Raw genomic sequence first — 12961 nt, 5'->3', positions numbered from 1 at the left:
GCACCTTACCCGAGGAGTGGTGAACCTCAGGTTAAATCACCACCAGTGAGCTCTCCTCCTCAAAGGAAAGAGCAGCCTATGATCATCTGTGACTATGACAATTTTACCTTTACCATACTGTTCCCCATTTTAACAAAACCCTGTGCAGCTTGCTTTTCTCGAGTCTTCAAACACTGTCCCAACTCCATTAACATGTTGCTTCAGTTATCCTGCTTATTTTCTTATTCTTTGAAAATTTTCACTGTTTAGAATTTCTCCAGGTTGTCCAAGCCATTGCCTTACCCGAAATTACCTCCACCCTTCACTGATTCACAAAACTAATCTAGGACCCAGCAATTTGTTTATGCAGCAAAAACCATTCGTGTATAATGCTTTAATCTTTGAAAATAACTTTTGTTCAGAGAAATATTTATGATGAGGCGCAGAACAGAGTCACACTCCTCATTTTAATTCATTTTCTATATTTTGCTTCAGCTCCATTGAAAATCTAGTGTCAACTCTTTCCTGACACCTTTTGCTGGTTTGTATACTGGCACACAAAATGATGCGATGAGACACTGTATATAAACATGAATTTCCTGTTGTGCTGATCAGTTAATATTTATTACATACGTGATGGAAATAAATAAGGCAGAACTTTCAGTGACTTTGCAGAGTCATCTAGTGGTTAGAATCTGTAGCTACATTGTGACAGTTGACCCACCAGACCAAACATCGAGATAGAAGGAATATAATGCGTGGGACAACATGCATCCTCTATACAAGGCTTGAAATATAGACAAAGCCCCATCCATGTTCTAACAGTCTGATAACATTGACCATCAAGGAGGCTCACAAATAGCCACTAGGACAAAATATTAGAAAGCTACCAATTTCCACGGAACTATACACCAGCACAAGGAGGAAGAGTTTGGCCAAGTGAGGAGTAGCATTTGAAAATGTAGCAAAAAAAGAGACAAATAAATCCATGACAAAAGAATGTCTGGACATTTCAAGTCAGTATGATATTTCTAGCAAACTGCCAAACCTGACAAAAAGCAACATAGGATTTGCAGAGATTTACAGGCACTAAAATTACTGGGGTTATTTGAGATACAAAGGTTCATTTCCTAGTTTGCAATCAATATTTGTTAAAGAACTTGCATTGATATAGCAGTTCATCACACTCCAGCATACTTAATATACAATTAGTTTGAAATGGCCCCAGTAAAGAATGAGAAGCTTTCGCTGGGTGGAACACACTGGCCAGGATTGAAAATTCCCTTCTTTTCAAATTGTGCAATGGGATCCAAGCTTTGAAATCTAATTTTTGAAGAGTGAAAGATGTGGCCATATCTGGAGTCAGCAGGGCAAGAATCAGATATTTAGTGGGAAAAAAAAGCAATCCAGCAGAAAGAAAGAGTTCTCACAAATATTTGTGCTCAGTGTTTTATCAGATATATTCTATCCCTCAGCCTGCAATACGGCATTGAGACAACAGATTTTCCTACTTTTTAAGTTCTTCCAATTTATGTTTCTTCTCTTCCTCTGCTCTTTGCATCCTTTCTTCCTCCTGTTCTTGCTTCTTCTTTAGATTTTCCAAACGCATCTTTTCCTTTTCCTAAGATATATAAAAGGCAATTACAAGGCAGCCGCTCATACACAAGGTGATTTTTACTCAAGTGTGAAAAAATACCCTTCAAAAAAAATAGTGATAGTCAGGCTCAGATCAGAAGTCCATTGCCCTCTGATTTACATTTAAAATCAAATGTCCTTATAAACATCTTTTCCATTAATCTCCCTCTCCCAAGCTATTTGAATAACCAGAAATCAACAGGGTAGGGCACCCTTAGAGGACAGTCTCCAAGACCGGGAAAGCAAAATAAAATTCCACTGAGAATACAAGATATGGTATGGGTTATTTCAGGGAGGCTTCAAACCCATACATGTCAAATCCCAAAATCCAATCTGTAAAGATTTGTTTAATATGAACACTGTCAAACTGAGGAAATTAAAAGTCATTAAGCATTTAATTGATAGAATAAATTAATACATTCATGGCTAAAATAAAAGCAATTTTCCCACTAGCAGTGAGTAAGGCATCCACAATTTTTTGTATATAAAGATATATAAACATCCTGAAGACAAGGCAGGAGTAGTTACCTTGGGATCAATTTTCAAAGGTGTGTTGCGTTTAATGAAGGACTTCACCATTGAGCGGCCAACAGAAATGGGAGTCATCAGCAATTGATTTTTCTGAATTGTGTGGAGGAAACTTTTGTGTTTCGGTCGAAGTACCTACAAAAGCAAAATTGTTCAAGCAAACTCAGTGTATGCTGGGATTGAGGGAGTGGGAGTAGAAATATTTGCAATCACATTTAAGAAGCAACTTAAAAATTTGGAGAAACAAAATAGATGGCAAATAAAAGATTTTTGATATATAAGGATTGCAATCTTATTTCTGCACCAAGTGATAAATGGGACCAGAAATTCATACGCCTTGCTTTTTGCCTTCAGTAAGCTGAAATATGTATTCATCATGCATCAGATTGTAGACAGTGAAAAACTCTACACTGTGCCAGACCATACGAACCAATAATTTTGTATGGTGTTCCTCAAATCTCACAAATAGTGATTCAAACCAGAGGGCAAGCAAAGAAAAAAAATTAGGAAAGGACCACATACAAAAACTTATAGTTATAAGAAAGCAGTGAGGGGTTTTATAGTTTCAATTTAAAAAAAACTAAGGCCAATTAAAGAGGTGATGCTATTAAATTGAGGACTTTGTCATGTGCCTCAAACGTATAGCAATGGGAGTGAAAAGGTTGATGGGAAGGAGCAATTGGATACCATGACTGTGGACAGTACTGAAAAATATACAAAACTCAAAAGCCCAAAAATCATTAGGGTCTTGAGAGCATGATCTCAAAATACTGAACAAACCAGAGGAAATAGCAGAAGCTCCAACATCAAATTTTCAAATATTCTTGGACATGGAAGTTTTGTCAATGTGAAGCTACTGCGCTTTAAGAAATGCATTGTTTAAGTCAGGTTCTCTGTAGTTTGTAAGCAGCTGTGCTTTTTTCTCCTCATTGTCGCCGACCTGTCTACATAGATGTCCTTTTATTGCTGCTTAAATGGGGTTTTGTTTATTTTTAATCCGGGCTTAATACAACATCCTGGAGTTTTATGAGTTTACGATCCCTTTGAATTGTTGGGGGAAGAATGATTGACAGGTCAGGTGACAAGAGTTCTTTTGTCTTCAGTTTTTGGCTGATAACTGTTTTTTTTAAGTTAGAAGGCGTGTGGACTCCTGGCTGAAGGCAGTGTCTCTCTCCCGGTTATTAGAAACTCTGCTATGTTGGAAGCAGTTTTTTGTGTCTTCCTGCAGTGAAAACCTTGCTGAGAGTGATTTGCTGGCACAAATGTAGAGGCCAGCACTGGCTTTAGCTCTACCTTGAGGTCAACTGGAAGTTACTAGGCTGGAAAGTCAGAGTTTCAATTATATCCAAAAGGACTAATTCACAGCAGATATCGCTGAGCTGCAAAACCACGTTAGCATTCTTATTTTCTGTGCTAAACCTGGGACAAGTGTATGTTTATAAGGAGGTTTGTTGTATTGAAACAGTGCATTTAGATGTTAAGGCTTATGCAATATCATTGGTTTTTTTTCTTGTTTGCAATTGAGAAAATTACCAATAACTTTTACATGTATTAACTGTATTCTTAAATAAATTTTGGTTGATAAAAGCTCCCTCGTGGGCCATTGAATCATACCTCAAGTGAAACATCTCATGCTTACCTTTACCCGAGCCAAATCCAAATAGCAAAAGATTTATGGGTCTAGGTGGACTTCAAAATATTTTGGAGTTTCTGTCCTGGATTGTAACAATCAGGCCGATACTGTTGGATAGTATTGGGCCCACTTACCCTTTCAAACTTAGAAAAGATTATCCATTTGGGAAATTTACTTGAGGATGGCAAAATCATAGATATGTTCAGAGGAAAGTTACCAATATAATTACCAGAAATATAAATACTTATTTTTGTTGCCAGAGAAGGTCAAGAGGTGATTAAAAGTATAAAAGTTTTTGAAGGGACAAATAGAAAAAAATCACTTCCATTGATTACCTGAACTACCTGCTTATGTTTTGGTGGACATTGAACTCATGAACATATGAAAAAGGAGTAGAAGTAGGCCATGTGCCCTGCTCTGCCACTCAGTAAGATAATCGCTGTTTGTTTCTAATTCCACAAAAATGTAGTGGAAGCTTTTACAAAGGGAATTTGCAAATAATTTTTTAAAAATTAAAGTGGGCATGGTAAACAGACTGGAAATTAAAGAATTGCTCCTATGCTAGTTCTCCAATAAAATTAGATCATCTTTTCTGGTCTCAAAATCTAGTTTCCCCTCGGCGACAAAGGTGTGAAGAACATCAAAAATAGCATCCCTCTCATCCACCTGGGCGACAGGGAGGTTTAACAAGTATATATTTTAAAAATTAGGTTTATTTTTTAAAATATGAGGCAATGCCAAGATTATAGAAAGTTTTGCTTGCGAGACTTACCTTGCTAGCAGGACAAGGTGGCGAAGGGGTCTTCTTTCTTGGTGGAGAATCATCACAGTTCAATACCACAGTATGATTAAGCACATCTTCCACTCCCCACTTGCAACTATCTTTGCACCTAAGAGCAAAAGATAATGCTAATTATGCACCAAACCAGATGACCAAAACAGCATGATCTGAGCCAATGCAATCCTATACTTCATTTTATTTCATTACAGAACTTGGACCCCCTTTTGCTTCAAGATATTTAACACAGGTTGTACCTGATCATGCACAAATAGAAACCAGAGTCCTATGGCAAATGCTTTGGCAATGATCTTCACTCTTCCATTAACTATTGCACTTCGAAGCAGAAGCAAGGAGGAAAAAGATCCATTGATCAAGCTCGTTCACCATCATCCAAGGCCATAAGACATCGGAGCAGAATTAGGCCATTCAGCCCATCGAATCTGTTCTGCCATTCAATCATGGCTGATATTTTTCTCATCCCCATTCCCCATAACCCCTGATCCCCTTATTAATCAAGAACCTATCTATCTCTGTCTTAAAGATATTCAATGACCTGGCCTCCACAGCCTTCTGCGGCAAAGAGTTCCACAAATTCACCACTCTGGCTGAAGAAATTTCTCTTCATTTCTCTTTTAAAGGATCGTCCCTTTAGCCGGAGGTTGTACCCTCTGGAGTTTGCTTTTCCTGCTAGTGAAAACATTCTCTCCACATCCACTCTATCCAGGCTTCGCAGTAAGTTTCAATAAGATCACCCCCCTCATCCTTCTAAACTCCGAGTACAGACCCAGAGTCCTCAACCGTTCCTCATACAACAAGCTCTTCATAGAAATCATAGAAACCCTACAGTGCAGAAGGAGGCCATTCGGCCCATCGAGTCTGCACCGACCACAATCCCACCCAGGCCCTACCCCCACATATTTACCCGCTAATCCCTCTAACCTACGCATCCCAGGACTCTAAGGGGCAATTTTTAACCTGGCCAATCAACCTAACCCGCACATCTTTGGACTGTGGGAGGAAACCGGAGCACCCGGAGGAAACCCACACAGACACGAGGAGAATGTGCAAACTCTACACAGACAGTGACCCGAGCCGGGAATCGAACCCGGGACCCTGGAGCTGTGAAGCAGCAGTGCTAACCACTGTGCTACCATGCCGCCAGGGATCATTCCAGGGATCATTCTTGTGAACCTCCTCTGGACCCTTTCCAAGGCCAGCACATCCTTCCTTAGATACGGGACCCAAAACTGCTCACAATACTCCAAATGGGGTCTGACCAGAGCCTTATACAGCCTCAGAAGTACATCCCTACTCTTGTATTCTAGCCCTCTTGACATGAATGCTAACATTGCATTTGCCTTCCTAACTGCTGACTGAACCTGTACGTTAACCTTATCAGAATCTTGAACAATGACTCCCAAGTCCCTTTGTGTTTCTGATTTCCTAAGCATTTCCCCGTGTAGAAAATATGCCTCCATTTCTCCTTCCAAAGTGCATAACCTCACACTTTTTCATATTGTATTCCATCTGCCACTTCTTTGCCTACTCTCCTAACCTGTCCAAGTCCTTCTGCAGCCCCCCTGCTTCCTCAATACTACCTGTCCCTCTACATATCTTTGTATCATCTGCAAACTTAGCAACGGTGCCTTCAGTTCCTTCTTCCAAATCGTTAACGTATATTGTGAAAAGTTGTGGTCCCAGCACCCATCATTTAGAGACCTGCATGGGATTGTCATCTCATGCCACATGCTTCTGCTGAGTTTAACAAAACTATGCTTCCATCTGTCCCAGGCTAAGAATCAGACTGTTTTCTAAAGTTGTAGGAATAAAAAATTACAACAATAATGTCACATTTAGGGAATGCAGATTCCCAGACCATTTATGAACTCTTTATACTATAATAGCAGAATTTTTCTAGGTCTACTCCCTCTTCACAGTAAAATTAAATATGTAAAACAGTTGAGGAATTTTGTATTTTGGTATTTGGAACTAGAAATAAGTTGGTAATAGAATATTGGTCATACGACCAGTGCTACGTTTAATTTCAGTTCATTAATATTTTCATGCAGTTAAAATCCAGCACACAATAGTCCACAGACTCACCCAAGCCTCTCGTTGTTGGAATTCAGTTCATCAGTATTGCTATCTGTGGAGTTAAAACAGCAAGAAGCACACAAGTAAATCCAACTCTGCAATGGTTACTCGCCAGCTTCAATCTCTTAATTAATTCAGTAGCTTTCATTCTGGTGCTCTCCCAGTTCCTGTTCAGCTCCAACCAACCAGTTTCCCTTCAGATCCATTCCATAATAGGTGTACATTGGAGAACTGAATCGCTATCTCTCTATCCATTATTGTTTTGGTCTCATCACCCTTCTTTGAACGTGAAACATCAGGTACAGTCCAGATGCCGTTAAATTGCATCATTCTGATCCAATCGCACACACCAACTTTTTAAATTTCAGTTCGGTGTTTAGTTATTAGGAATTTAGTTTTTGTTGCAGTAAACATCTTAAAACTTGAACATGTCTTTCTTTCAACTATTAGAAGTTCAAATTTATTTTTTAAAAGCTATTGGTCACTATGGAGATCTCAACAAGTGATACATTTGGGAGGCAGTATCATGTTTGAGACAAAAGGATCTGGAGAAGTACATTCACAAACCTTTTAGGAGACAGGACAAGTTAATAAGATAGCTCAGAGACTACAAAAAGTCTCCCATGTAATTTGGGACATTCAGTACAAAAATCAGTCACGTCAAACGTTTACAATCACTGGTTACAGCAACTTGCGATGTATAGCATACTTTAGTAAAAACAACTTCATGGAATTTGATACCAAGCCATACAGGAGACCAAATGGTTGTCAAAGGTGGTTTTGGAGTTCCTTAAAAAGACAGGAACAGAGTAGAGAGCCAGAGTGGTTTACAGAGAAAGTTCCAGCATCTAGGGCCTAGGAAGCTGGGCCTATTTCTAGCTTTCTTCACACTTTAGGAAGATACCTCTTGATAATATGGATGACTTTTACCTTGGTTCACAGGACAGTTTCAAAAATGTAAAAAGAATACAAATCTCAGCACTGTAAACTGTGAGGCTACTGGCCTTTTTATACCATGAGCAATAACTTTGCTCAAGTATGTTGCGTAGCACTGCATCAAATCCCTTTTGGAAGTCCATGTACTCCATGTCAATAAAATTGCCCTCATTAACCTTTAAAAAAATCTCTCAGCAAGTTAGTTAAGCATTATTTTCCCTTAAGTAATCCATGCTGGCTTCCCTTACCTAAGCCACATTTATCCATTTGACAATTAATTTTATTTAGAATTACTGATTCTTGAAACTTTCCTGCCAAAGTTAAACTGATTGGTTTGTATTTGCGAGGCTAATCTTTACATCATTTAGTTTGCAACTCTCCAGTCCTCTCTCAGAAAGACTGAAAAAAAAGTATAGCCAATGCCTCTCTAATTTCCAGTCTCTCAGGATCTTTGGATGCATCTGATCCAGTCCTGGTGCCTTATCAACTTGAAATACAAAGAGCCTAACCAATACCTCCTCTTGATCAATTTTAAACTCTTCTTTCACAGGACCAAGCTAGCACCATACTCCCATGTGAAGACAGACAGAAAATCTTTATCGATACCTCAACTATGACCCCTGCCTTCATATATAATACTCTTTTTGGTCCCTAATCGATCCCTCTCTGCCACTTACCATTCTTACAATTTAGGTGCCGATGGAAGACTTTGGGGATTCCCTTTTGTTAGCTGCCAATCTATTTTCATACTCCCTCTTTGCTTCTCTTTTTTTAAACATTCTGAACCATCTATATTCAGCCCATTTCTCAATTGTCACCCGCAAACCTTTTTAATTGTCTTAATTTCTCTATCTCTATTGACATTGGGCGCTCCGGATTGGTTTGCCTTACTTTGTCCTTTCAAATGAATATACTTCGACTGTGTGCAAACTCTTCTTTGAAGATAGCCCGTTGTTCAGTTACGCATTTCCTGCCAAGCTTGGGTTCCAATTTATTCAGCCCAGATCTGTTCTTCTTCCATTGACGTTGTCTTTTCCCCAGCTGATTATAAATCTGGATTGCTCTCTGCCTTTTTCCATAGTCAGCCTAAATCTTACGATACAGGGATCACTGTCCCCTAAATGTTCACCTACTGACACTTGAGCCATTTGGCCCACCTCATTCCCAAGAACTAATTTCTCACTGGACAAAAAAAATATACTGGTGTAAAATAATTTCTTAAACACTCTAGAAATTCTTGTCTCCCTCTGCCCTTTACACTACAACTACCCCAGTGTAGTCAGAAAATTTAAAGTCTCCCATTCTAAATGCTCAATTTTTGTACTTCGTAATTTCTTTACAAATTGTTCCTCTACATCCTTCCCACTGCTTGGTGTCGTCTATAGGTCACCAACTAAAGTAATTACACCTTTTTATTCCTTGGTTCTAGTCAAATGAATTCAACCCTTGACCCTTCTGGAATATACACTTGCTCCAGCACAGCAGTACTTCCTGTCCCCCCGCCGCCTCTTTTTCTTCCCCATCATTACATCCACAAATATTTGACACTCACTCAGTCCTGCTCTTTGAGCCAGGACTTCACTATAGCCATTTCATATTTTCACATGGCAATCTGCACCTCCAATTCATCAACCTTATTTATCACACCTCATGCATTTACATACATGCACAGTAACCCTAATTTAGGATCATCATCTTTTCATTCTTACTCCCTGCCTAGTTCCCCCACTCTAAATTCTGATTGTGGGGCCACATCCCTGTCTCTACCCATGTTGTTGGCACTGATGTGGACCACAACTGCTGGCTGTTTACACTCCCTCCTCTGTGCTCTATAGCTGCTCAGTCATATCCTTGACTGACACCAGGAAGGCAAAACACCATCCTAGATTCATATCCATTGCTGCAGAGACCCCCCCCCGCCCCATTCCCTTAACTAAAAAACCTTGCTCTCCCAGTTTTCCTTGTACTCCTCTGTACAGCTGAACCACCCGTAGTCTTGGCTCTGGTTGTACACCCCAGGTCATCGATTACTCTCATTAGTATTCAAAACAGAACACCAGTTGGATAGCTGAATGTATTAAAAGGACTCCTGCACTACCTGCTAGTTTCTTTTTTAATTAACTGGTGATCACCCATTCCTTCTCACTCTGGGATGACCGCATCTATAAAGTGCGCTATCCATGTAGCTCTCAATCAGATATACAGTAGTGCTGCCAGCTGCTGTAAGCAGTAACTTAATACAAGGCTAGAATTTCAGGGGCACCTTGCTCAAATGACATTCTTTTGGAATACAGGTGAATGCAAGTTTACAATATTTTTGTGTAGTGAAGGGGGAAAATAAGTGGGAGACAACAACCCTGATCCTGCCCTATGACATATACACACATGCAATTTAGTAAAAGTCTGTTTTTCAGAACTATTTTCCTATATCTATTTCAAGGACAGAGGCCAACTGCAGTCCCCTTCATTCCAAGGTAAGCAAGGGTTGGAACAAGGACCTTTTGGAACAGTAGATTCAGTAACAGATCACAAGATGTCAAAGAATCCACCCACTTTCAAGTTTCAACTCAAAGTTTATAAAATTTACCAAGTTACCAATGTGCCACTTGTACCAGAACACCAGCTTTCTTTATCTCACAAAAATATTAAATTGCTATCTTAGAGTCAGAGCAAAACAGCACAGAAGCAGGCTCTTCGGCCCAAGTTGTCCATGCCAATCATAGTGTCCTCCCAGCTAGCCCCAATTGCCAGTTTTTAGCCCATATCCCTCTAATCCTTTCCCATCCAGGTGCTTATCCAAATGGTTTTGGAATGTTGCTACTGTACCTACCCTCAACCACTTTCTCTGGCAGCTCACTCCATATGCGCACCACCTTCTGCATGAGATATTTATCCAAATTACGCAGGCTCTTTAAATATAAATTTGTGCTAGATATGAAGTACACAGTGATACAAATTGTATGCTTTGTTAAAGCAGCATTGCTGCCTTCAAGCTCAGTTGAGGTTACAATTTTGATCACCAAATGATATTTTGGAGGACATCCAATAGCTGCTGCAGTACAGCAATGGTTATTTTTGTTAAAACCCAAAGTCACTTCTTCATATTGCTCAGTATTTTTCTTACAACTTCTTGGGAGAGGACAACCTTGTTGCCCCCAAAAGTTGAGTTCTTCCCTGTTTGACCTAAAGGCCCTGTTCAAAACTTCACTGTTCTTCCCAATTTCACTTTCTAAAAGCTTTAATGCATTTTATATAGGGAGCAAAAGGACATGACCTCCTTGAACTGCAAGATCATAGGATGTTAAACCCCAAAATCAAACAAACAATCTTAAACTGTAAATTATAAAAAGAGTAAAACCTCATAGGTGAGCTATACAGGTAGGACAGGGTTCATTGTAACAGCTCAGAAAGGTCACCCTGGCTCATTGAGAAACTTGAAGAGGAGATTGAACACAAACAATAGGACAGGACGATTGTCGTCTTATAACTCAATTAAGAATGCAATTATCATAAACAAATGGCCCTGGACAACAGCTACTACATTGTACAATTAGCCCCTGACAGGGAGGGAGGGGGCATTTACACATCTGTGAACTCTGGAGTCAGGTATCCCTAACTGGGAGGGAGATTGTCTCGTTTCTTTAATGAAACATGAGAACCAATTATCTCCATTCAGTCCTGTCCTGTCCAGACCAGAGCATGTAATGAAAAGATACTGGATGATTCAACAGGAGATATGTTTATGATTTGTGATGTGATCGTCATAAGAGAAGGACAACACCAGAATGTGGTTACAGCAGTCAGGAAGGTGAAAGGAGATTGGTCATCTCCAGATTCAGTCCTACGATCAACACCAATAATGACCAATTGAGCGAGTAATTCCAAGTTCCTGCCAAATCATAGATGTGTACGGAGGTAATTTTGTAAATTGCAGTCAAATCACAGAGGGGGTTGAACTCGGCAATTCGTGCAGGTTCAGTCAACCTCATGTAGGGATCGTGTGTACATTCTGGACATGTCACACGAGGGTGGTATTGGGAAGAGTCAAATAAACAAACCTAAGGTTTGGCATAACTCGGTCATGCCACATGGGAACTAACGTGTGTGCGTGTGTGGTGGAAACAGGAAACTTTACAGAGTCCAGTCTTTATAAAGAAATGAACAGAGATTAACAAATACAACATCTCAGAAAACAAGTCATGCAACTATGTTGAGCTTCTCCAAAGTAAAATTGAAATACAGCCTATTGAAGTTTTAAAATTTACCAATTAGACCTTTGCTCTGGATTCCTGGTGAATTCCTGGATGCTTGTGCCGTAGACACATTCTCAAGATTGCTCATTGCCATCTTTATGGGTGTTTTAGTGCATCTATCACCTTGATTTTCAGGAACCTGTGGACAAAACAACTCAGAATCTTGCTTTACATGCATAGATGAGTTACTCACACTTTTACAATTAAAAACAAAAACAGAATTAAATGCTAAAAATGTTTATAAAAATACAATTTGCACTATACCTACCAAAGGGGCCAGCTGATTCTGCTTTGGTTGCTCAAGTTCAATCACATCAACACTGCAATTACAAAATATTGGCATTTCCAAGTGTCCTACATCATGCAACATTTTGAAACTAAAAGATGTTAAGCAATGGATACATCATTAGCCTTTTGGCAAGTATACATTAGCTACAAGGTAACAACCCAAAAAAAGCAGACCCACAAGGTGATTTTCTTTAAATAGGGAAGATAGCACAAATACCAGAGAACAAATATTTCATCAAACATCTTAGGTTGGAAGGCAAGAGCCAGGATTTGGTATTCAGTTTCCTATAAATTTATGAATATGTTTTTGTTAATTTACAATAAATACATTTCCTATGTTCAATTTTTTAAAATGAAAATTCTAACTACTTGGTATAAATTATTAGGAATTCGTCTCACATCTGCAGCCCCTTTTAAAATGTAGCTGTCCAGTTCATATTTCTTTCTCCTCAACACTTCTGTTTATAGTGAGTGCCGAAGAACACATCAGGTTACTAAAGAGTCCAACTACTCAAAGGGAAATACACACAAATGAATGCTGCAGCACCAAGCGATAATGAGTGGCACCAGACCCAGAACCATCCAATTAACTGGTGATTCAGCAAATTATCTTAATTTCTCATTTTTTCTACAAAACAACAAACTTACCTGGGCTCAGTCACTGTGAAAAGGTGAGACCACCCTCCTCCCCACCAGCATGGCTGGATGCCAGGTCCGGATCGGCAAGAGGTTAAGTGACGACATCCCCAGGGTCTTGGTTCCCAGCATTGTTACTGGGTTTCCCAGTTGCCACCTCCCTTCTTTTACTATTTTTGGCTTCTTCTCCTCAGAGAC

General features: G+C 39.5%; 1 pseudogene across 1 annotated transcript in view; it reads right to left on the bottom strand.

Annotated features, from left to right (window-relative positions):
- LOC144498828 (inner centromere protein-like) overlaps positions 1–12961 on the bottom strand; it is a 44243-nt pseudogene that overhangs the window by 17175 nt on the left and 14107 nt on the right. The window contains exons 7-12 of the transcript XR_013498757.1: positions 12108–12159; positions 11852–11978; positions 6660–6702; positions 4548–4665; positions 2143–2277; positions 1410–1600 (exon numbers count right to left, since the gene is read on the bottom strand). The product of XR_013498757.1 is annotated as an inner centromere protein-like (transcript). The remainder of the gene's footprint in view (positions 1–1409; positions 1601–2142; positions 2278–4547; positions 4666–6659; positions 6703–11851; positions 11979–12107; positions 12160–12961) is intronic.

Source organism: Mustelus asterias, chromosome 9 (assembly GCF_964213995.1).
Source record: "Mustelus asterias chromosome 9, sMusAst1.hap1.1, whole genome shotgun sequence".
In the NCBI taxonomy this organism is placed as follows: domain Eukaryota; kingdom Metazoa; phylum Chordata; class Chondrichthyes; order Carcharhiniformes; family Triakidae; genus Mustelus; species Mustelus asterias.
This window is presented reverse-complemented; position numbering and strand designations above follow the sequence as displayed.